Below are 22,061 nucleotides of genomic sequence, written 5' to 3' on the forward strand. Positions count from 1 at the left end.
TTGGTTACTACATACCGTTTCTGAGATAGTTCTGACTGGTATAGAGGTGAGTTATGGAAATATCTGCTTCAGAAATCACTAGTTTTATTATATTCACAGATTTTTTTCCAGCGTAAACTTAATGTCACCATTTCACACTTTATACATTAGCTTCGCATCGTACTGCTCACCTCAACGGTGTTTGGAATTTCCTTTCAATATGCTGTATTACACTTCGTAATCTAATTTACGGAGACGTGTCTTTGTTCATCTGAGGTTAATCAAAACACTTTGATGAAGTGTATATGTAATAGTATTAACTTTTGGCGGGAATAAGTATGTTTTAATATCGTATTTATCGTGTCAATTTGAAGTGTACTCTATGTAACACATAAACATGGAGAAAAAGCTCTATGGCGGATGCAATACTATTCATAAAAATATTTAAATTTAGATCTCTTCCACGGATTTGAAAATTGGTCTCTGGGAACGTCGAATTCCACCTCACCTATCACGAGTCGCCCTCAATTTTTTTTGGCCTCAAATCGCCTGCAAATGGTCAATTTTCTTTGGTTGCATCTTTTGGCTTAAATTATATGCTCCAGTATGCCGGAATCTATCTTTTCGTTGACTCATATCTCCTATGATTCCGAGTGCCCCAGGTATAATTTCACCTCCTCAAATAAATTTCTTTCGTTTACCTCTATTACTAAGGGATACTTATTCGAAGAAATATTGGCCCATTCTCTCCTTCGTGACTGTATCCACCTCTCCATTCAAATTTTACGACGTACACCTTTCAGTCACTGATTTAAAATAGTAGAATAGACCCCCTTGGTTTATAAATGTATCGTCCGTATTGATAATTTAGTATGATACGTAGATGGCTACACCGCATTATGATGGTAGGTATCAAATCAAAAGACTAATCAACGCTAAATATTATATGAAACGCGAGGAATTGAAATTAACTTGTGGAAGTATTTGTTGTTTTGCATTTCACCGACATTCTAGGCAATGATAGGTATGGATAGATAAGTCCTGTTTTAAATGCCATGCGGATATTCTAGAAATAGAAATTTAACTTAAGAATTGGAGATCTTCGCAAAGTTTCTCAATGCTTGAATGTTGGTCTCTTATTAAAAGGACGAGCAAATAACTTATTTAATGAAATAATCGAAAAAAAAAATGTCTGCAAGTTTTACTTCTGTCGACAGTAAATGATGCTACGCTGGAAACTGCAATGAATTGAACTCAGATGAAACAAATGCCTTCCCACTCAGTGGCGCCGACTCCATGGGGCCTGAGGGGGCCCGAGCCCCCTCAAAGATTTGTTTGGGGGGGCGGAGCCCCCTCAATAATTCAATAAAATAATTAAGTTATATTATGCTTTGTGAAATCACAAAAATATATTGGTAATTTTTATTTCCCATGTTTGACGATAGTTACCTTTTAAAATAAATTCAACAATGTGTTAAAACAAATAATTATAAGGCTAAGCAAAACTGAATCAAGTGGTGTGAATCATGATAGTGTTTCGGTGCTGCGACACTGCTGCTTGGTGCTGCACTGGTGCTGCTTGGTAATATCTCTTCCCGGGGCAAGACCTCCGATATGGGCCCCCCCAATATTTTTTATAAGTCGGCGCCCCTGTTCCCACGTATATTTTTTTCGATTTCGAGTCAAAGCGTTCCATATTTTATCATTGAGCCGTATGATTCGTGAATATATCTCGTTTTTAATTGTTCTGTACTGCCTCTCGCGCAGTTACTCTTTCGGCTTCTTCACCGCTGCGCTGGCCGGAACCCTTGTTCGCCGCGAGCCAGATAGGGCAAATGCATGACCATTATGTGTCCAAATATTGATTTCCCTTCGCTTTTTTGTGCGTTGTTTGTTTCGTAGTTTTTTCCTCTCCAAGTATGGATCCTTCAGATAAAAGGAAGCGTTGAGAGTGAGTGGAATAGCGTGTCAGGGAGACAATTCTTCTTCTCGAACAAAAACAGAAACTATTTCCGAGTTCCCATAGGCGAAATTATTCACGTTATTTTCACATAAGGATGTGCAATCGCTGTTTTGAATCTGGGTATTTTTAGTAGGCGATGACAATCACGTTATTCTTTGAAGGGCGGGAATGATAAAATGACCTGCCCATGATGCTGAGGAAAATATAATTTGTCTATTTTCTCGGTAACCATAGGCACAGCTGCTGTTGCATAGGACCTTTTACCGTATTCAATGCTACTCAGTGATGAAAACCCGTACTTACAAGTTTTTACGAAAAGAAAATTAATCCTAGAAAAAGCAGATATTTGCTTATTGCTTTTGGTTAAAAGGGGTACATTATTGCTATAATCTTATATAAAATGCATGGATTTGTAACTGTATCGATAGATATCGCATTAATTCTTTTGATGGAACAAATGAACAATGAGAACATCGTTATACTTATGTTTGACGCTCTGTTTTTACGCTTAATTAGGCGCCCGCGATTAAACCTCAAGGGAGAGTCATCCATTACATTTAGCTTTTATTTTTATCGTATTTTGTAAGAATTTATTCCATAGAATCCAATGTGCGGAGGTTTATTCTTGCTCTATTTTATATTTATCTAGATCAGTCTCTTAATTAATTCGTTGGCTTTCAATTTTCAGATACGAAAAAGCACGAAGAAAGATTCCATGAAAATATGTTTGGAAATAAAATGTATACGTAATATAACCTTAAAATCCTTTGCATAATATGGGTGAATATCTTAGGACTTGTCTGTGCTCTATATTTAAGGCGATAGGGTAAGTGATGCTTTGCTGATGTGCTATCTTACCTTATGGTTTTGGGTATGATTATTTTTCTCTTGCGTATCCAAGATAATCATTAACTGTTCACATATTCTTGTAAGAGATGAATATTTTGAGCTATTCGTTTGTCTGCTTTACGTGACGCAAAATTTTGATTCTGAGGATTAGGTGGCGACATGCCAGGAAGAATTGTTTTGAAACGACAAGTGAGAACGTTAACCTTTCGCTTTTATCATGCCATTGTCTTATCGTCTCCTATCCCTCCAACCGGGCGAGCAAGCGTGGGAACAAGTTTCGCTAGTTAAAGCATTAAGGAAAAAAGTGATAGTACGAAGTCAACATCCGTGTGGACGCAGTTTTCATGACTTTCACCTGAAAAGAAGTCTCCTGTATATTTCTGTTTATTGGAATGTAACTGTTGGGTTCATTTTCAATGCCCCCCACTCCATATAAAACGTGATTTCTCCGAGTCAATAATTTCACCGTATAGTCGATGGTGTACTTCTTTTCGAAGAATCATATATTGAAATTTGTTGTCATGGGATAAATTCCCCTGAATCGAAAATAGAACTGTGTACCTTTGGTTTTTCGGACTGCGCTCAGTTGGGACATAAAGGTTGCATAAAATAAATGCATCAGATAAATGCATAAAATTATCTCTTTTTTTTTTTAATCTTCGTCATGAAAATTAATTTTTTCTTACAACGATCCCTACTAATTTTTTAAGAATTTGATTAGGAGGGTAAATTTTAAGACGGAATATCGCATTGATTCTAACTTAAAAAAATATTTTATACCTTTTACCGCGATTATGTTGAACAGGTTACTTAGTTTTACTTCAAGGCTGAAATGCATTTTGATGAATGAAAAAGTTCGTCCCGGTAGTATAAAACATATCACACATGTCAAAGTGTTCCTAAAATCTACCAAGGCTTACCTTAAAAAACAATTTTGAGTGACAGAATTAAATTTACACTGTGGAAATATTCTCTCGGGTGTTACAGTTTGAACGTCACTGAAATTCTAAGATCAGCAACCTTTTCATTCCTGCGGACTCAACCGTAACATTGGCATAGCCATATGGGTAATCAATATACATATATTCACGAAAAATTTTTGCTAACCGCGGAATGGTATAATAATAGTTTTAATTAAATATTGTGAAGCTAGGACGTCTACGTTATCAATAAGCCTTTTCACTATCGGGAGTGCTAAAATAATTCATTTTGCTTGAAATTATGAGAGGGTGCGATGGGTTAACTGATCCTTGTTCTAGAGTTTTTTTCAACGCTTGTAAATATACTAAAGAACACATTGACCCAGTGGTATTTTTAATTTTAGAAATCAACGATTTCTAATGTCACAGTCTGAAAACGTGAATTTCCCGCGAGGTGCGTGAATAGTGAAAACTCTGCGACTGGGTTGAAGTTACAATTTACGCTTTCCAAAAGATCAATTAAACCTTTGCCATCGATGCAAGCGATCGCTCGAAATGTGGAGCACGTGAATCGCGTATGCATATTTGTGGTTACTTTTTCGGCTCTTGATTTTATTTTCCGTATCAAAATGTTACGCACCGTAGCGGTAGTGCAATGGGACAAAGAGAGAGTGGACAACAAAGACACAAATCTCGGTGAATCTCTCGAATAACTTCTCTTTATGACATGTCCTGGGGCTATAATTAAAAAATAAATAACGTAAAATGATTGTCCCTCCCTCTCGACCGATCATGTTGCCTTTTTGGCGCGACCGGAGTTTAGGCCCCTTGGCGTATTGGCGGCGGTTTCTAAAACTATTTTTCTCCTGCGAAAAAACATTATCATTATTATTTAAAACTATTTCCCGTTCCTTTTAGTACAACCCGTCCTACCCAACCCGCCCGGGCGATCTTACGTGGATAGATATTTTATATTAAATATATATATTATTATATTTATATATTTTATTTTTCCTAAATAGTTCTAGAAACCGCCGCCAATACGCAAAGGGGCCTAAACTCCGGTTCACCCGCCTTTTTTCTTGACGTTTTACTCGTTTTCAACCTGAAAATTTTCGGGAAAATGGTGCAAAGTCTTGCCAACTCTATCTCAATTTTAGAAATTTTACATATGCGAAAAGGCTGAGGTAAAATTTTATAATTTGAGATGCAGGAAAATTTGTCTTCCAATTAGTTGTACTCATTGCATCTTGGAAATTTTAAGTTGAAAATGTAACTTTAAAACTAGTTAAACGTCTCGAAAAAAGACGCGTCGTGTACTTTTGGTGCTTCTTCTTAATTGAACATTTTTTCATGCAAAAATGATGTTATGTGACTGAAAATCAATATTAGAATACAAAAATTGCGGAAAACCTGATACGATAATTTTTAAATCAGCTTTTTTCCTATGCTTGTATTATAATGCGTCGTTAATTTATTCAGTAGACGCATTTGTGTAAATAAATTAATATCCGTCCGTCATAAAATCCAAAATAAATTTTTCCAGATTTGGAATGCAATTACAAAAAAAATATCTCTTGAAAAACTCATTTAAAGGTCAGTCCGTGGCCAGTGACAAGGGTGTATTTTGAAAGTTTCATGAAAGTGATATTTATTTCGGTTATCGGTGGAACCTCACGTTCACCTTATGGTTCGCTCGCGTAAAATTACGCGTTTCCGCATTCAGGGTAGTCGTCCGGTCACGTATTTTTATGTGTTTCTGCATTGTGATGAGAGATTCCCCTCTACGTAATTATTAGGTGCGCAACTAAGTTCCCGCTGTTTTTAATACAGGACTATAGCTGCGATTTCTGGTCGATTTTGACATACTGGAAACGTCTGAACCAAGCTTAGACAATTGGCAAACAAACCGCTATACGACAATGGTGAGTTTGTTGTGGCGTCATATCCTAATTGTTGCGTGAATATGTCTGAGTTTATGTCAAGTAACCGTAATTTGCGTACTGTGTTTATTTTCTTGTTTTACTCGAAGAAAACGGTGACTGAAGCGCATCTAGAGCTCCAAAAAGTTTACGAAGATGGTGCTCAAAGTGAAACAACGTTCCGTGATTGGTTCCGTCGTTTCAAAGACGGTCATTTCAATGTTGACGCCCATCCATGTGAAGGAAGACCAAAAACCTTCGAATACCTACGCTGAATTGGAGGCTTTACTCGATGAAGATCCATGTGAAACTCAAGGAGAGCTTGCTCGGGCATTAGGATTTACCCACCAAGCCATTTTATGCAATAGCAAGGAACTTGAGTTCTTTATGATTTAACAAAGTGATTTTACATCATAAGAGCGCTCGAGCTCCTGCTGCAAAAAATCCGTTATAACTTACCTCGAAACGCTCCAATGAGAAGTCCTTACAACCTGCTACATTCTTCAGATATTGCGCAGTCCGATTATTACTTGTTCCGGTCAATGGCACATTGTCTGGCTGATCAGAAGTTGCGTTAATATGAAGACATAAAAAAAATGGCATGATTCGTGGATATCCTCAAAAAATGGACAATTTCACTGTTACGGTATTCAAACTCTGGCACCATGATAGGCTAGTGTTGTAGCTAGCGACGGACAATACTTTGAATGATTCATTTAAAACAATTTTTTCACAATTAAGGTGTAATTTCATTTTAAAAAAACAGCAAGAACAGCAGTTGCGCACCTAATATATTTTACTTTAAGGACCAAGTCCTTAGTCTTGCAAAAATAAATACATGTACATTCAAAAATCAAATGTTTACGATACAAATGTGTTTTGAAAAACATGCATCAATTCTTGAGTTCTGTGAGTTTAATCGTGTACTCTTAACTTCCCCGCAAAATTTAATCTAAACGGCGCCGGACAAAGAAGTGTTAATTGAACACCGATGACTCTCCTCGACCGTTGTCATCGACGTGGAAAACCGCTCGGTGCGATAATCCGCCATCGCCCGTACTACTTTTAGCAGTCCTATGGTTTGACCGTTCATCACACTCGGGGAGCGAATTGCTAATGGTGGGCACGTTCTGAAACTGCCGCCGGCGATATATCCTATGAGAGGCAAGTGTCCTCTTCTCGTCTTTGCGTTGCGACCTCCCTCCGATTGCGTTTCTGTCGTCCGAGAGGAAATGCCGTCCGTCGCCCTTTCGTGGCCTGAGATCGATCCCCGCGAGAAAGTTCAAACTCGCTTCCGGTTGGTCCGCCCTTCGCCCTTCTCCCACCCTTTCCAAGAAAGATACCGCGACTAGCACACCTCAAAGAGCTCCTCACGCCGGAGACATTTAGCCCGCCGCAGCCGCGACTCCGAAGGTGAGCCAACATGCCATCCCCATAGCGCGGCACCCTCTCATCTCCACTTTCCCGTCCATCAATGTCCATCGATGGTCTCTCTAGGGGCAGTTGCGTAGCGAGATGAGGGATCCGGGGGGTTCGGAACCCCCCTCCCCCCCGAATTATAAAAACACAATTAATTTGCTTCATAAAAGAAGACAAAATATTAAAAAATCATGCATTTGCAGGAGATTTCTTTGAAATGTGAAGTTTTGTCGATTATGAAAAATGTTAAAATTGGTTTAAAACCCTGTACTTACTACCCTGTTTTTAAAAATTGTCCCCCTCTGATTTTGGACCTCCCCTGAACACAATTCCTGGCTACGTCACTGCTTAGGGGACTGGTTGTTTTCAATGACGAGAAAACTGGTTAAATCATTTGTTCTTCCCGTGAAACAGCCGCTTTTGCTGGAAAGTGATTAAAGACGACTTGCGGAGTGTACGTTATTAAATGGACCAAAAATGAATAGGAGTCAATGCCCGAGTTTTTACATGTGTTGAGGAAAGCTCTCTAGTCCAACGTAGTACTTATACTTAATGCACTGACGGATCTCTGACCGTCCGATTTCTTGGCTGAGCGGTATGGTGTGTTGTAAAACATACGCTTTCTGGTGTATATTGCCACGAAATCTAAAAGCCCATTTTTTGATATTCTGTCTCACAATAGGATTCGCATAATTGGCGAAGTGGAAAATTGGGGTTAGACTCGAAGTCAATTGAATGTTGTCCCTATTTTATGGCACTGTTTGCATTCCGTTTTTCTCAAAATAAGATTTTTTTACTCTGATGAAATAAATATGTTGATATGTCATCTGCAATGAAGATTATGTTGAAACATCGAGCGATGGGTCGAAAGCAAGTTACAAATTTGAGGAAAATTGATCGAATTATTTCTTCATAGTGCAATAATTCCACTTTGTATCCGTGTATCTTTTGATTCCCTTGCCTATTAGTACGAGCCTTCAGTACTTTTCTACGTTTCCCGTTAGAGCTAACTTAAGCCGTATTAACCCGCTATCACTCATAACGAAGTCCATCCACCTCGATGCCGTCGACTAACGCGAAGTAGGTATCTCATGTCTCATCGATGCACAGGCTTCTTTGGAGGCATATCGGATCGCTTACCGTTGACGGAGCGAAGGGAAGGGGATGCGAAGTCGAAAACACGCCCGTCATCTCGGAAGAAACCGAAAAGGTGATCCTCGAGGTCAACCAGCTCGGATGAAACAAATACACGAAACGTGACGCGGGGAAATAATCGGAGAGAGTCATCCCTTCAAACCATATTTCCGTGCGGTCCGCGCTCGGCCTGGTTGCGATCATGTGGGCGATGAAGCGTGAGATGCGTCACTGGAGGTAGATGTGTGAAATTGGAATTCGACCATGCATCTTTCGCAAAATTTATATCGTTTTACATTTATTGCTTGGGAATTTTCGTATCAACACCGTCATCTTAAAGATAACTGAGATGGAATTGACTTAGGGGAGAGATGTACTGGAAAGAATACATGATGGTTGAAGAAAACAGGATAGTACTTTTTCCCACAAGTTTTACTTTGGTACTACGCGCTTCAACCGCTCGGTCATCATCAAGTACATTCGTACATCTACATACAGACCTTTCATAGATGTAAGTACCTGATGATGACCTAGTGGTTGAAACCAGCCTTGACTGAAATGGTTGATAAAGTACTAAAGTTTAAAGAAGAAAACTGTCAGTACCTAAAATTAATATGGATGGAAATTGTTGACAATTCCATATAAGCAATGAATTCGTTTGTCCTTATTTTATGTTGTGATGATGAATCTATTAGCTTTTTTTAAACAAAGCACTGGCCTTTCTTTAAACTGCTATTGGTTTTGACTGTGTGCTTTTCGCGTTCGCAGTAATTTTTATTGATGTAGTGCAATACCAGCGCCATTCATGCGCCCTGCTCACCTTTCCTTTGTAAATAAAGGCACAGTCAATCGGTAAAAATGGCCCAAACTACTTTGAATATGATCGCGATTTTAATAGATGTTTTTTAAATACGCATTACACCCGATATCTAGAAAAAATCAGCAATAATGTGCGAGGTTTTTCATTTGGATATAGAAGTTAGTTTCGATATTTGAAATTGCTGAAACAAAAATTTTCTTTGAATGACATGAATCTGGTAAGAGGAAAAGTTCATGGGTCGAATACGTTCGCTGATTCCCTTTCAAGGATAATTTTTTGCTAAGCTTGATTTTCATCCCTTGAGGTAATGAGGTAATATACACCTCTTAATTCGTCACCATGATTTTCTCCCAAAATATACTGCCTTAGTCACCGAGGGTTAATCTAATGGTTTTAATTCCAAAATCAATTAATTTTCAAATTGAGGAATTTTAATTTGACTCAACAGCTTATGGTTTCCTTGATGTCATATCTAAAGCGCGGCTGTTTTGGATTTTCAATTAAATGTCCAGGCAGAGGTTAGACTCATGAATTTAGTAGAACTTACTTGATGTTTTCTTAGACGTTCCCCTAGCCTTTCTTGGTTTGTAGTCGGCTATCGATTCAGAGCTAGTCGTTCCATGAGCGGTTTAGCTTCTTCGAGATAGAAAGTTGTCGGGCGAACAGGAATTCAACTGGCTTCATAAGAGGAAAAGTTCATGGGTCGAATACGTTCGCTGATTCCCTTTCAAGGATAATTTTTTGCTAAGCTTGATTTTCATCCCTTGAAAACATCTTGATTTCACAGATTATTCATTTGGTTTTACTGAAGGTTGAAGGTTAAAGCTAATGGTAAATATTGTTTGATAACTGTAATGGATGTATCTATCCGGCTCGATCGTAACTCCGATTGACCATTACAATTTTTGTCAAGTTATTTACTACAACATTTTGAAATTTAAAGTAAAAGAGTTTATTGCTAAAAATTCTTTGAAATAACCTTTGCTTGTTGAATCGAATAGTTGATGGCTACCTATAGTGCAAAAACGAGGATGAGTACATACCTATGGATATCTTTCGTTCAACACTCGGGGTATAATTTTCCTCCGCGTATGTTCCGTTGAAATTGAGTGCATTCATGGTTTTTTCACTTATGATAACTCCTTATTTCTGATTTAATTTATCTTTCGCCTGAATTCCCATTCTTATTCATTCTTCAAACGTTTCCTCTTTGTCGGCTTCTCCTTCCTACTACCTTGGGAATCTCTCTTGCACAGCTCCGTAACCATATAAGAGACTTTCTCTAGTGTATTTTAGTAATCTATTCATCTACTGCGCCCGCTATAAATTCTATTATTGTTGCCGAATGCTTCCGATTGACTTCAAAAATATCACTCAAAATGGCAGATATTAACAAGATTTTAGTCATCTATTCATTTGGGTTTCAGGTAACAGTTTCTATAGCAGTTCATTTTTTTTTACAACCATTAAATATCTTTCTGAGTCATACTCAACTCTTGACTTTAATTTGTCCTTTTTCCTATCATTTTGATTTGTAAATTTATCCTTAGGGTGGATATACTGTTTGAAGAGGTTATCTTAGCGTAATATATTTATTCCACAAGTTTTTCAGGGAAAATGCTTGGTTTTTACCTGATATTATTTCTTCAACAACACCTATTTCCATGGCTCTCCATGTTTTTATCTTTTTGTTGTTTTCGCCCCAATATTTTCCACACTGTAGTTACATTTAAGGAAGTTGGTACTCCCCTTGTTGTTACCATACTTTCTGAACTTGATTGCACACGATGTTGAACGTTAACTTTTGTTTGGTTATAATGGAAATTAGTTTCTTCATATCTTACATTTGCCTTTTTAGACCAAAATCAATTTGTTAAATTGTGATTAATTTGGTTACATTGATCGCTGAAAGCATATATTCTCAAGGCTTACCTACGCCAGAGAAATACGATCTTAGACTCCAACTACATCATCAACCGTATCGTGGATACCGAGGCCGCAGGTTTTTTAAATCTCAGCGAAGACGAAGGAAGTTTCGACGTACATTTGATGACTCGTATTCAGTATCGATTACAATGGAGATCGGTGCTTTGGCGACTATAGTGGTGCATCTACTGCACGAAATGCGGGTACTCATCTCCACTTTCGCCACCATTTCGAAACCGGTTCTTAGGCCACGGAGCGTGGGAGAAGCAATGAGAGTAGTAGTGGTGACTGGAGGTAGAGATGGTGGTCTTGAAACGAATCATTTGCGGTATAACTTAGTATTATTGCTTTACATTGAGAGAAAATGTTGTAAATTTATCATAAGCAACTATAGGTACTCATTCCGTCGTTCTGTGCGACATAATTAGTACGCTACCGTAAATAACCAGGAAACCCAGTGTCCAGAAATCAACACTGGCCATGGGGGGAAGAAAACGAGGTTAAGGTTGGGGTGAACTTTGGAATTTTCAGCAGTAGGTACACAGCAATGAAATGCCATACAATACACACTCCAGCTATTGGAAGGGGTTGAACTGAGGAGATGTGGGTGGTGATCTTTTTCCGGTATTGCACCTATAGACGTCAAACTATTTGAATTAAAGTCAAGTATGTGAAACTAACTGCTTTTTTTTACTGAAATATGGGGTTTTATTGACTTTTTTCCTATGCGCTAAGTCCCTTAATTGTGCTCGTCATCGGTTTATCGTCGCTGTTGCACGAAGACTGTGGCGGCTACGAGCTTTGCTGCTTTCTAATCTGATCATCATTGCATTAATCGTAATGTTGGATACTTGATTGACACTCCCATTTGCTACCGTAAATTTCAACTCTTGGGTCAGGGGCAAGTGTGTAGAGCATCTTAGTAGTCAGTTCTCTAGAATACATATGTGGATATAATTCTTATGTACTGTTGGTTGCTCGTAATCAAATGATTCATTATTTTGCAAATGTTCTGAATTATTTGCTTCTTGAACAAGATTTTAAGCCGAAGTTCACCGGCTGATATCACTACCAGATAATTTAGCGGATTGCTTCTTTGAAAATTCCATGAAAATGATCCTTTTGATGGAAATTGTGAATCGCGAGAAAAGTGAAGTAGGCAATGGGAAATTTGTGGAGCTAAAAAACGCCTTGAAAATAAATGGCTCAAGCACAATATTAGAAAAAATTAACAAGGAATAAAAGAATAGTAATTGAATTTTCGTTTGACAAGTTTAAACTTTATAATGGAGTAATCAGACTAGCTGGAAGAAGGAAGACATAGATGGCTATAGTAAGAAAGTTTAAACATGGAGTTCTTCAAATGGTGACTTTATTCTACCCTTGATATTGTTTGTAGCTCTTCACTTTTTTCTCCGTTCAACATAGTTGTTATCACTGTAATTCTTACTATTTTTGAATTTTGAAGATATTTCCCGTATCGATGCAAACATATTTACAACTTTGTTTATACTGCCTCCATCTGATTTTATTGTTCATCTACATCGTTCATTATTATTAAAAATCCAATGTTTTTATGGCCTCAAGAGTTCAATTTTGGGTAGGAGAGATTCTCAATGTTGTTTTTTTAATGCCTGGTGCGTATTAAGCTATAAATATATTTCTTTTTCAAAAACATAAATATACACTTATAAATGAATTTTACTGTGCATAAGAATCATATTCTAATTCGGTTGATTGGTTTTTTTCTTCCCTCTCCTTATAATGGACTCTTCGCTTAGGGAAGCATTGATGTGCATAATCATAGAATACCTTTGTTCCTTGAAAACCTTATCTGAAAATGATATCTCCTTAGCTCTAAATAGAATAATCTTTATAATTTTTGGCGCTCATATTCCTCTATATTTTAGTGAGCTTAAATGTGTCCAACTTGATAATTTTAAATGTAATAGTTTCGGAAAACTGCTTTCACTTATTTTAATCCTTATAAAACAATTGGCATATGAAGCATTGTAGGTACGATACCATTTTCGTCGAAAATACGTTCTCATTCATTTTAACGGAGAGTGGTTTGCGTGGTATATAATTCAAAAATCTTTCAACTCTTTTTTTCAGTCTTAGCCTATCTCTATCCTTATCTTATGCCTTGCTTATCTCATCAATGTGAATTCTTTACTCAAAGACGACTGTAAATTTTCCAACCCCGGCAGGTTTATATAACATTTCAAGCTTCCACAAATGTAATATAAATAATAAATATTTTATGTAACGTTTTTAAGCTTCAACAAATCGCAGTATTTCTTCTAAAGTCGGCTAGTTGGAAAAACTTGTTCGGCCGAAACTGAAAGCTTTGTAAGCTTAGCAGCGACAGAGATGTTTTTAATATAATTTAATAATGTTTTAGGATATTATGGGAATTATTTTTGCTTTGAATTGTGTGACATTAAAGTTTCGTTTTTCACGCAATATTTATTTATTCTCCGACAAAAAAATGTGAGCAACTGTTGTAATTCCACTCAATCGCTCTCATCGTTATCATAAAAACTCATCTAACAATCACGTGTTGTGAGGAAACGCATTTAATTAGGTCGAAATACGAAAAGTGAGAACAATTTGGATGTCCATTTTTGGTTAGTTTTGCAAGAGCTATTTCCTTGCCATGGAAATAGCTTATCGATAGAAATCGGATACTTGCTCATTGGAGGTAAATGATGCAGCAACTGTCTACTCGTGTTGACAAATTTTATCGTATATGGCCTAAGTTCCCCTCCCCCAAGATATTGCCTTTATCTGTCTCTGAGCTACATCATTAGGTGATTAGATGTTAATGTGTGAGCTACCTTTTTCGGATTTTCGAGTGGAAATACCTGTGCCTAAGTGCTTCTCAATCCAAAGATAAAGGTTATATTTTGACACCTTTTGAGTCCGTAGATGATGAAGCCCACTGGACCAATTTTGATGAGCGAAGTCTTATTTTTAAACGTTTGATGGATACAGTGTATTTATTTTCTTATCATACTTAGTCTACCAGATGGTACACTAGGTAATTTTATTGTTAATCGTTTTGAAATGTTTTATATCGGTGAATATTTTGTAAAATAAAGTCAGCCAGAAAGGGAGAAATTTCACGATTTCAAATGAATGAATTCTTTGGCGTACGGATTGTAACATTTCTTAAAATTTCATGATTATTCACTGAAAGAAGATTTTTTTCGATTAAATTAATTGAAGTAATTATTTAATTTTATAAAAACAATTCCTTTTTGATTAATCGTGCTATCGCTAGTTCACCTTGAACGCGGTCATTGCCGAAAAAAATATTTCTCAAAATTTCGGTTTTATTATTCGGATGAATGAAATTCTGTGAAGTTTTGTTCGAGAATTTGATACGTTCTAATACAGAGTATTTAATTTCTGATATTACACGCAAAAATTACTCTTTCATTTAATTAAACCTTTTTCCCAACTGAACGCGATTTGAATTTCAATTCAACCTACTATTAACAATTTACGGCACTCATTTATGGCCATAATGAACCTGTTTTATGTACAAAAAATATTTATCTTCCTTTACTTTGCCCTCTGCTTCGCTGAGTGAAACACGTTAATTAATTAGGTGGTTTGAGTTATATTTTGGAATCGGTTTTTGAATAATTTCCATGGCTTGTTATGCAAATCGTTTCGTCTAAATACAGATCGGCAAATGGAAAGCGAGGAATGTTGAAGAAGTGTCCGTGCTTCTTTCATTTTTGTATGTACATAGTGTTGGGTAATATATACCGGCTGCGAAAGTGGAGAAGGTGCACAGCGGCTGGAAGTTTAAGGACGCGGGATATTTCCTGGCCGCCTTCCAAGAGTAGAAGCCTGATATAGAACTCTTGGGAGATTTGAAGGGGACAAGACATGGTGGAAGCATATATCTCACCATGCTTTCATTGGTCTTGAATTTCATGACTGTACTGTATTCATTCATTGCCTTGACCATATTTTGACCATTTGCCCTTGCCGAAATCCATGTACATTTGCGACTACTTATCATGTAAAAAATTAGCTTGCAGATGATTTTTATGATGGGAAGTTTTATAAGCTATTTGGAGTTAATTTATGCTTGAGGCCGAGTCCTTGAGGCCTCAGAACCTGGTAAATATTTTCTTTTTCGTACACCCGTGAAACTCAGGAAGGAGAGATTGGTGACCTAGGTAGTATAGATAGGTGTAATAATTATGTCATCTCACTCGTTATGAATCATAACAGCTTAAACAACATCGTGCTAATATCTGAAAACATGCCTCACTTTTCGTCCTTTCCCCTTCAGAGTTCTATTCCCTTATGTATTTCGCGACTATGCCACAGTACCCTTTGTCTTCCAGGCGCGGAGGCTGTATAGGAAGTTCCTCTTGGACGATATATAGGATTTGTAGACCTAAGGCTGGATCTGTGGAACGAGACCAACCGGAGGATCAGCATGGTATTGGAAATGATCAATGTAAACCCCAAAAGGATTGGCTAGCAGTCAGCATGTCAGCAATAGCAAATCATCTTTAAAAAAATAATAACCCTAATAATTTAGGTATGTTTAGACTCTCCCAGAATATTTATATCATTCTAATACTGGATCCTAAATCAGACTTCAAGTGATGTGTGTAAAGAAAACCCAAAAGTAAGTTTCTAAAATACGCCTACGAATGCATTGTGAATGGGGGAACAACAGTGACGGGGATGCATTTATAGGTAGGTTTCCTAAGTGCTATTAAGAAATGTAGGTTTCAAAACTTTGCAATATAGGTTTCATAATTACTACGAGGCTACATTTTCGTAAGTACTTCTTTAGAAACCTACTGGTAAATGCATCCCCGTTGCCGCTGTTCCTCCTCACACAATATTTTCGTGGGTGTAGGTGTAACTTACATGATGATGGATAATAAACATTCGCGCGAAATACATCTCATTTTCACTGTGATGTGAGGCCAAGGTTCTACATCCTGAATATTCTGCGTGCAGATAATATTGGTCGGGAGAGTTTAGAACGTGAAGCACTGTGGTTTAGCACTCGACATCAGTGACGGGATGCCCAAAGGAAAGTGAGGAGAGGAAATTTAAGCTGCTTTCTGCTGTTCCAGACGGCGTTAACGATGCTCTCCTTTTTGCCTCATTGGTTTGATGCAGTGGTGGAAAATAAAGCATCATCTCACAGTCTTCATTGTAACCGTCGGCGGTAGGCTTTCCCTTTCCGTCCGCAGGGAAAAATGAAGGACAAAGAACCGTGGGAAACCGGCATAGGATTCAATCTTCCTGTTCTCGAGGCTTCCTACTATTCTCTGCCTCTCCAGGCTTCTCTGTTTTTTCTTTTTACAGAGGGTGAATATTTCTATGGATTAATCGGATATATGCCGGTAAATCCCTCTGTCCCATTTTAAATCGGGATATTGAATTTGATACCACTCGAGTATCGTCTCCGGCCCAATGTATGAACACTCTTAAAGTTATACGCTGAAATATTTTCCAGGGATGGCAATCGAAACTTAACGTAAGTGAAAACCAGTAAAATTTCAATAGTTTCGTTCCCAGGAGAGAAATGTCGAAACTAAACGAAATGGATTTAAACACGGGGAGCTAAACTCATGATCGAAACGAAATCGGAGTCAAAACTACTTCGGGTCGAAACTAATCTAAACCTCTGAAACACAGATTATGTTTCGCACCAGAGGGATTACGTGCTTCACCTTTAAACGATTTAGTGTCGACCCATACACCGAGTACGAAGTATGGTTGAATGAAGTAGAGGTCGGCCTATCGCCATTAGATTCATGGGGCTCTCTAAATTTAGAGTTACTAACAGAAGAGCGGCAGAAGAAAGTTTCGATTAATTTAGTTTTGTTCTCGGGAGTAAAGTTTCGCCCCGGGTCGAAAGTAAACTCCGTGGTGATTTTAATTTTGTGCGGGAACGAAACTAAACCCATGCCTCGTATTTTCGTTTCGCTCCGGTTCGAAATGAAACATTTACGTTTCTTTTCACTTGCCATGCCTGATATTTTCACTGATATTTATTTAATTCGATCTAAACATTTTTAAATGAAGGACTTATATTAGTATTTCTTGGTTGACACGGCCACAGCTCCTGTTGTTTAAAAATCAGCCACGCGCGGTATCCTGCTCTGAAGTTATGCACAAATTATCGTTTGAAGGAGAAAGCTCGACATAAATTTACACATTAGGATTTCAAAGCAAAATATTTTCTTTCTCTCTCACTAAAAATTACGAATTCGTAAGTTATGCAAGGTAAATGCTTTCTAATCAGCTGGGCATACAGAGACGTTATCATTGGGTTATCCAAGAGGTATAGAGAAGGGCGGCTCTCCTCTTTAGAGACCTATTCCGTTGGCATTGATATATTTTTCCATCCAATTCTAATTGATGGTTTCCTACCACACCCTCTTCCTTTCTCTCCCCTGTTCATGGTTCTAGTTACCATCCTGAAGACGTCCTTGGCCGTTTCTTTTCTTGCCAATTACACTAATATCAACCACCGAGATCTGTTCCAAGTCCTCCTTCGATGCTTTTCGTTTTGCATGACATGAATGGTGAGGAAAGAAGATTACTGACGTAGAAAATCTGAATCGGCTTTGACCAGTACCTTAAAAGAGAAAAATCATTTCTTAGAATAAAATATTCACTTTTCTGTTCCGTAGTGTAAATAGAGGATAAATGTGGATTGAATGCATTTAAATATTAAATATTTATTGACGTGCATGCTGCCCTTTAAAATGGAATACATTGACTCAGAAAGATAATACATAAGGAAATGAAGGATACATAAGGAAAAATAGCCTTACAGAAAAAATCATTTATCAGTAAAAATATATAATAAGTGATCATAAAAAATCAAAATAGGTAATCATTGAAAAATCAAAATAGGAAATCCTTTTACAATCAAAATAGGTAATTATTAAAATAGGTTAAAATCAGAGGATACATAAAGTCTTTGTGGATATTTCAATATATAAATTAATCTAAATACATAAATTATTCAAATAAATGTTTCACCAGTCCATTAGGTGACTGATATAATTTCTAATTTGTGTAGTTGACAACCTAAAAAAATCAACATCTCTGCAGGTACCATTGGCATCGCGCATTAGTCTTGAGAGTGATGTAAAATACGAGTAGTGTCTAGCGTGGTAAGGAATACTGAAAACAGCATTTTCCCGAACACCGCATGTAGGAACTCGAAAGTTTTCATGCAATTTTCAAGCTCTTAAGCTAAATTTATGAGTTTGTATATCCTTTGTGGTTGTAATTTTTCGCGTATTATCTGTATCTCATTCTACATCCTTTTGCCTCAACTGTTGTAACATATTCACTTCATTTTTCAATCAAATCCCTAAGTTAACCCTAGAATTTTTTTGTGTTCACGTTCATATTTTAGTACAATTCTTGGTAACGGGAAAATTTACAAAATATATAATAATCGTGTATTTACAAATTTTGTGTGATACAATGCCCTTGAGATCCCAGGTGCTATTTATGAAGGAGAAAGCTATTTTTGTTCTTATTTTGAAATGTGTGGGAGCGATTGTCTCATTTTTTTTCCTTGTTGTGTTTTAGTTTCGCGAACGCTTGGAATTTTCCCCCTGGTTCTCCTTAAGATTCTTTGGCCAGCATTTCCAAGGTATCGAGTGAAATTCTATTCCCGGAGGGAGTTTTCCGTTACGTAATCCTCGGGCGTGTTCTCTTCGTCTTTTCTGCATTGATTATCTCTTTTCACTTTTAAAACCTGTTGGCTGGCTCTTCCTAGTCTCTCTTCTCTTCGAATTCGAGAAATGCCTCCTGAATTTTGAAAAGACCGAAACCAATGTGTCTGGCTTCTGGCCAGTGTCCAGGATTTTTTTGGTGGAAATTACCCTCAGCCAAATCTCTTAAGTCTTAGTTCAAGATGCTCTTCAAAGGCTTGAAGATGTCGTGGAATGATTTTTTTTCATAGAAACACTCTGCAAAGGCGCTCATCGAATTATGAAAACTTATTGTGCTTGTTTTTCCAAAGAATAATTTTCTCGGTGATGCAATGCCTAGCGCGTACTGTGGAAAATGCTGTGGTGTAATCATAAAATTTGGGGCCCAGGGTGCAGGGGCGCAGCTAGGAATTAAGGCTGGGGGGGTTTAGGTGCAACTAATACCGGGGTGTGTGGGGGTATGGAATACCCACCAGGATAAGCGGTAGGTGCGAGATTAATAAATTGCGGAATTTTAAGATAAACGGTTCAAAATGGTGAGTTTTACGGCTTTCTGAGGGATATTTAATTAGGTAATCCTTACACTATTCTATTAGTAATATCAATCCAATTAAGTAAAATGGATTAAACTTAAAAATTTCTCAGAGCTCTGGGGGTGGGGTTTAACCTTCAAAAGCCCCCCTCGCTGCGTCACTGCCAGGGTGGACTGCAAACCTTTGACACTCCGTTGCATCGATTTTCAGTGCACTGGTGGTTAAAAAATACCAAAAATAGAGTGATAATGAATGCTGCGCTTTCAGAGTGCTTGAAATAAATGTTTATAAATATATTTATAGAATCTTTTAATTTTTATTCCGCAATATAGTCTTAAGATGCAAAAATTGAGATTTGTAGGATATCATATATATATTGGCAGTAAGGTGCCATATAAAATGTTCAGCCATTAAATGGTAATCCGGGGATTTACTAGCGATTTAGCGGGTAAAGACGTTCATTTTAGCCACCAAAATGGCTCCTCCTCCTTATAATAAATCACCCGGCAAAACCTACGCTTATGCGTAACCCTCTTGTGATTTCATGAGAAGTTTGAAGAATATAATCCCTATGGTCGGTTGGCTCGAAGTCATCCAATACCCTTGGTAGTAGAAGGCAGGAATTTACCTCCTGGTGATACACCCTCGCTTTCACCCATATGATATGGTATTTGGAGAAAGGGCGACCGACAGCTTAGGTCATTTACGTCCTAAGCCTGAAGCACACGAGCATTTTGCCGTCCCTCAGAATGATAACTCCTGCGATTGGTTTTCAGAGACCATAAGGGTGATCACTGGACCCATCATTTTATTCACAAGGTCATTCTCACCGTCCCTTTTTCCATCCCTTATTCTGTCACTTTCCGTATTTACAACTGTCTTTCAAAACGTGGTATAAAATTAAAAGCCAAAAGTGGCGTCACAATCGCTGTGAACGGCCGTGCGTTATGATTGGCTGAAGGACGTTGCGAGTGACGGAAAATGGGACGTGCCGAGTGATGGAAAAAGAAATGGCATTTCCATCTCTCGATGCATCGCGGAAAATGATCGCGTGAAGCGGTCATTTTTTTCCGCCGTCATTGGAGAGTTCGCTGGAGCTGTCCCTCGAAAGCGATGGAAAAAGTGATGGTGTTACTCAGGCTTTAGGGAAGGGTAGGGGAGGAAGGGTGGAGGTAAACCCTGCGTCGGTATTAGCCTGCTCTTAACGAAAGGCGCCAGGGCGTCCGCGGCTTAGCGTCCCGTCCGATGGATGGGGTGTTACACTTGAAGACATCCATGCAACGCTGAAGCATGGATCGGGTAACCTTTAAAAATTAACTGCCACCGCCGGGATTTGAACTCAAGCCCACGGAGTGTGATGCCAACATTCTTGCCCAACCACCTTTAGCCCATACCAAACCGATCCCCTGCTTCCACTAGTTGTGAATAAACTGCGACTGTTCCATAATTATTATTAAAGCATTCTACCGATTAAGGTAGGTTTCCATGGAGAGCTTAAGAAGAATTCCGTGAGCATCCCCTTCCAGCATACACTTCCCTCTTCAATTCACAGTAAGGCCTATTCCCTTTCATTCTATCTAAAAATCCTATTCTTTTTCTTCCTCTCCCTCGTTTACCTAACATTCTTCCCTCTAACACTGTTTTCATACGTTCTAGCAATTCACCGGTTTACACGACCCAAATTTTGACTGCGACTTCGAACACACGTCGGATTGTACAATTCCGTGCCCCGTGTAAAACTTGGACCCTGGACCTAGTGATCGAATTGCCTCCAAGTCGAATTTCTGTGAGAAAATATTGTTCCATCCTTTGCGGTACTGCTGCAGTGAGTGCTCCATACCTTCAGACACACAGATTGGATTAAAGTCGTTTCATCAGGGAAAGGAGAGAGGGAGACGAGGTTTCACTCTATTCTTAGCGCCTGAGAGTTATGCAATACGTATTAACAAAACAGGGTTTCGCGAGGATTTCCCACGGAAAATTAACACACATGAAATTTATATGCTGAAATAAAAAATTAACAGACATGCATTAAAAATGGGGATAAAACTAAAAATATTTATTTTAATTGCGGGAAATTTTAAATGATTTTTTTGCAAAATAAATTTATCTTTATTTATAAGATATATATCTTTATATTTATAAGATTAACTGCAAGTTAATAGTAGAAAAATTAAAATAAATTTCAGTTAAATTAATTTTATTTATTTATGAAGAAATGAATCAAAGTTTACTTTGCAGTACATTCTAGTAAGCACTGAAAAAATAATAATGTTAGAGGGAAGATGCTTTTCCCCCTGCATCCATTACTAGGGCACAGGTACCAGCTTTGCCAATGTTAATTAGAAAAGGATGCAGTAGAACTTATTATTGCACACATTTCTCAGAAATATTCTGAAAGATTTCTCCAGGACATAAGCTTGAAAGCTTCAAATCTATTTGGTCAATGTAAATTTCAATTTCACAGGCATCCAAATCGTCAATTGTGGGTTGTGCAATGGCCAATTACAAATTTCTTTGATGGGCATATCAACACAACAATCAATGCTTTGATTCTTTTTGCAGCGTAGAAGTATCAAGCAGTTGGTGTTTTTTTATCTGCATAGAAATTTATCTCCTTTAATTTTTTTAATTTGGATTACAAATTTAGTTCAATGCCAAGATGAAGTTTTCTGTCTCTTAAAAATGAAATTGTTTGTGCCCTGGATTGGTTCTACAATCTACACCTTAGTGTAAGCTCAAGGTCTCTAGCTGCTCCCTAATAATTTCCTCATCTGGATAGTATTTCAACTTATCTTCCATTTTATTTTGCATAAGAAATCCTATTCGAACCTGAAGTTCACTTCATACTTTTTTCCCAATTTTT

At 37.7% G+C, this 22,061-nt stretch overlaps 1 protein-coding gene across 1 annotated transcript in view; it reads left to right on the forward strand.

Annotated features, from left to right (window-relative positions):
• LOC124159315 (ankyrin repeat domain-containing protein 29) overlaps positions 1–22,061 on the forward strand; it is a 77,784-nt gene that overhangs the window by 48,601 nt on the left and 7,122 nt on the right. The window lies entirely within an intron of this gene.

This window comes from Ischnura elegans, chromosome 5 (genome assembly GCF_921293095.1).
Source record: "Ischnura elegans chromosome 5, ioIscEleg1.1, whole genome shotgun sequence".
In the NCBI taxonomy this organism is placed as follows: Eukaryota; Metazoa; Arthropoda; class Insecta; order Odonata; family Coenagrionidae; genus Ischnura; species Ischnura elegans.